A 5079-nucleotide genomic window follows, 5' to 3' on the forward strand; every position below is an offset into this window, starting at 1 on the left:
GACTTGTGTTTTTATACGGATTAAACATACGAGACGTAATGTGTTAATTAGTGAGCTTTAAGGCCCAGACACACCAATCCGACATCTGGCACCAGCAGGCGGCGGTAGTCTGTATTCATCATTCAAAAAGGGGAAACAGGAAGAGCAAGGATAGGGGATATACAAGCCGTTGCTATGATACGTACAGGAAACAAAGCGGCGTCTGTTGACCATTTTCACACCCCTCTCACTCACCACTTAGCTTCATTCCAGATGTTCATGTCGCTGTGAAAATATCTGTGTATTGGAGTGATCAGATGAGGTGCTGAACAGCCAATGAGAGTGATTTCTCTCCCCGACGGGGCGCCGCCAAAAAAAAACTCCGACACGAGCACACTAAAGCCGACGGTGCAGGACACACCGCTAAAACTAGGCCGACAGACGCTCACCGACCGCCCCAAACTGTCCGTCGGCTTGATGTGTCAGGGCCTTTTAAAGGTGCTGGTAGGCAGATCTAGCTCACTAATTAACATGTTATATATTTGTTTAATTTATATAAAAAAACAAAGTCTATAAATGACTAATTGTGGTTTTACATGATGTTATGTGCCGGATTATTTCTTGGCCTGGAGGAAAATTTTGCGCTTTGTACCGATTGAACTAACGAGATATAACGTGTTAATTAGTGAGCTTTTACTCAGCTGTTTCCCGTCTTGATGCTAAGCTAAGCTAATGAAATACATAGAAGAAGGTCCGGACACCGAAGCTCCCTTTAAGTGCAATTTATCAGCACATTTTAGTATCTTAGTAGTTACTAAGATGTGCCAATAAATTGCACTTAAAGGGCGCTTCGGTGTCCGGACCTTCTTCTACGTCTTCTACTGGTCCGGCAACGGCCTACTGCGGTTTTGGATGTGCGTGACCACCTTACGTTGTTCGCTAAGCTAAGCTAACCATCTCATGGCTGTAGGCAAAGAACGTATATAGACAGGAAGTGAAAGTAAATTGTTCGTTCCGTTGCAACGTCAGCGCCAAGCAGCAGAGCTACGCTTCCGCCATTTCGGACTGAAAGCGACTACCAGTAAAACGTCCTCCTACAAAGTGCCGTACTAAAGTAAAACAAAAATGTCTATCCTGTTGTCATATTTTACCGAAATGGCCTGTGTTGAACTATAACATTTTATAAATATTATACGTGTTTTCAGTCCAAAATGGCGGGTGTTGTCTGTACTTCATATTTACCGTACCGGCATGAAAGTGTTTTTTCCCCAAACTGTGGAACGATTCCTTTTAAAACAGTCGGAGGCTGGAATTTGAACACTACCCAGCAGAAGAACTTCAGTTTTATCTTCTGGACGTTTTAACATCTGCAAACCTCATAGATCAGAGCTCCCGGTCGCTGGTCTGCGTCTACTTCAGGTGGCGGTTTTTTGTTGTTGTTGTTTTTCCTCCTGAAGTAGAAACTGACCAGTTACTGGGACTGGTTTTCCCGTCTGGTCCACACATCACGACTTCTCATCTCTGTGTATCACTACTTATCTATGACAGAAAGGTCCAGTCTTTTAGCTCAAGCGTTGGTTCTAATCCTCCTTCAAGGTGCTGTCTATTGGCTGAATCCATACACCACACGTGTGGCATCAAGCTCTCGGTTTTTGTGCAGATTTGTGCAATTTACTTGAACTTTATATCTATATATATATACATATATATAGTGCGGATTCAGACCTGTGACCTCTAATGTACAACCTCACACATTAGTTTCATTAATATTTACTTGTGAAAATGGATTGAAATCAATTGAATCACTGCAAACCAATGACTTCATGACATAACAGGGGCTATAAGAAGTACTTTATGACGCAGAATTACTTGATCAGATTTCAGCAAATCAGCATTCACATGGATGGAGAGAAAAGAAATAAAAATAATTGTCTCAGTTTAGAGGATGGATTAGCATATACCTCATTCCCAGTCCAGCAGCGCTGGAACTTAAAATGCTATTGTATTGACATTAACAGTTAGAAACAGCATTATGTACACTCAGTTTAAAAACAAAAAAGATCTCACTTATGTTGTAGCTTTCACCTGATTGAGCCGATTGCTTATAGTTTGCTCATAACTGTGTGTTTAAAAAAAAAAAGAAGAAAAAAAAAAGAGCTGTGAGATATAAAATCTTGTTTGTTGGTTTTTTTTTTTTTTTTCTTGGGACCATTTTTGTTTCACTTTAGATCTTGTACAGATTTATGGTTTGGTTTGACTTATTTATTCCATCAGTAGTGCTTGGTTTTTATCATGTCCAATGGTTTTGTTTTCTTAATAAAATTCACAAAAGTTGTTGTTTGTGTTCCGTGTTCGGAGGGAACCGTGTTGGACGGTCTGCAGTACAGGATACTGTTACAGTACTTCTTAAAGTACTTGTTGTGGTTTGGAGTCAGTATGTGTCTCCAACAACGCTCATTAAATATGTATAAAAAAGAAAGTCCTGCAAGTAAAAAAAAAACTAAGATAAAATATTGCAGAAGTTAAAATATAGGAATAAAATATAACATTAATTTAAAATAATGTAGTACTAATGTGTAATAATATATACTTCTGACAGACAGGTGTACAGTTATTGCAAAACCAATATAAACAGGAATGTAATAAATGTATATACATGTATAAACAGTATGTATATATGTATACATATAAGTATATATGTATACATATATATATTTGTATATATATTGAATAAACCAATATAAACAGGAATGTAGTAAATGTATATACATGTATAAACAGTATATATATGTATATATATATACTGGAAAAACAAAGTTGGTAAACTTGTGTTTGGTGGATTATTTCTCTGTTGTTACAATGCTAATGATCATTGTATTTTACATCGTTGGAAAGCCTGTTTATTTACCTTCACAATGATGTCCAACTTGTAAGGATCATGCATTTGTGGGATGAGCAGCACAGCTGATGATGTGGGTAGCGCCCAAGAAAAATTTGCCAAAATGCTCTGCCAATGGTAAACAGTGTATTCTCATAAAGTACCAGGAAGCCTGCAATGACTGCCCTTCACCGTCAAGCCCGTTTGCGCTGGTGTCGACAACACAGACAATGGAACCTGAACATGTGGGGGAATGACATGTTTAGTGATGAGTCCAGGTTCTGTCTGCGGAAGTTGGATGGCAGGTCAAAGTATGGAGACGACGCGGAGAACGCTATGCTGATTGTTGCACCGATGGAGTAACAGCTTTTGGTGGGGCAGTGTCATGGTGTGGGGGGGCATCTCCCTCACTGGCAAAACAAGGCTCGTCATCATTGAAGGCCATCTCAATGCAGTGAGATATCGGGATGAGATTCTGCAGCCAGTGGCGATCCCATATCTCCACAATCTGGGACCTAACTTCATCCTCCAAGAAACAACGTTCGCCCCCACAGAGCCAGGGTTATCACAGACTACCTCCACAATGTGGGAGTAGAGAGAATGGAACGGCCTGCCAAGAGTCCACACCTCAGCCCAATTCAACACTTGTGGGATCAGCTTATACGTGTTAGAGTGACCAACACAAACACGCTGGCTGACCTGCAGTGAATCCTGGTTGAGGAATGGAACGCCATCCCACAGCAACGTGTGACCAGGTTGGTGACCAGCATGAGGAGGAGGTGCCAGGCTGTTGTGGCTGCGTATGGATCTTCCACCGCTACTGAGGCTCCTGACATATTGTATTAAATGAATAAAGTGTAAAATAGGCAATATGTCTTGTTTGTTCCTTGTTACTGATAGAGAGTTCAATCATCCAATCCACCAAACAACTCAAAACAAGAGTCAATTCCAACAGGAGAATACACTGTTTACCATTGGCAGAGCATTTTGGCAAATTGTTCTTGGGCGCTACCCACATAATCAGCTGTGCTGCTCGTCCCACAAATGCATGATCCTTACAAGTTGGACATCATTGCGAAGGTAAATAAACAGGCTTTCCAACCATGTAAAATACAATGCCCATTAGCATGTAACAACAGAGAAATAATCCACCAAACACAAGTTTACCAACTTTGTTTTTCCAGTTTATATACATATACAGTATGTATATTATGTAATGTATATGTTGTATATATAAGTACATATATACAAACATGTGTATACATATATATTTATATATATTGAATAAACCAATATAAACAGGAATGTAGTAAATGTATATGCATAATGAGAAGTAGTAAATATATACATATATATGTATATATGTACACACATATATACATGTATATATTTATATATATACTGTATATATACATACACACATATATATATATATATACATATACAGTATATACTGTATACTACTACAACTATATACAATACTATATCAGTACTACTATTTAAACTGTATCTGCAATCTGCAACCTCGCCGCTAGATGGCGCCAAATGCTACACACTTCACCTTTAAATACAATTTTCAATGCAGGACTTTTACTTTATAAGTATTTTTACACTGTGGTATTCCTACTTTTACTTGAGTACTTGTACTACTGCTGCTATAAAGTGAAAACAACATGAACACAAGCTTGTTTTTTTCCGTAGTATTTCTATTGGACTGTTCAGGAGTATACAGTACATAGAAAACAGTGACATTTTACACCACGTCAACATCTGTAAAATAGTTTAGAAACCATTTCTAGATGAAACAGTTACATATATAAAACATGACACTGATAATTAGACGCATCACTTATAAAGTACACAATGTTTTAAAGTCTATACAAATGGGCTTTGTTTTTTGTTCTCCTTATACAATGTCAGTCTTATCAACAGGGCAGAAAAATAAAATGTAGTACACATAATAAAAGCTATCTTTTGTCTCATGGCACTGTGTACACATTTTTCAGAAGGAAGCCTCTGATTAGTATTTACAAGGACTCGTGTCAATGGTTAGTCACATAAATGTATTATATAATACACCGTTACACTGGAAGATTCAATATGATCCAAAATTGTGCTTTAAGAACAAGATGAGATGTCGCTATACAGGGATCATTTAAAGGAATAGTTCGACATTTTGGGAAATACGCTTGTTTGTGCTTTCTGACAGAGTTAGATGAGAT

This window comes from Sebastes umbrosus, chromosome 19 (assembly GCF_015220745.1).
Source record: "Sebastes umbrosus isolate fSebUmb1 chromosome 19, fSebUmb1.pri, whole genome shotgun sequence".
Taxonomy (NCBI): Eukaryota; Metazoa; Chordata; class Actinopteri; order Perciformes; family Sebastidae; genus Sebastes; species Sebastes umbrosus.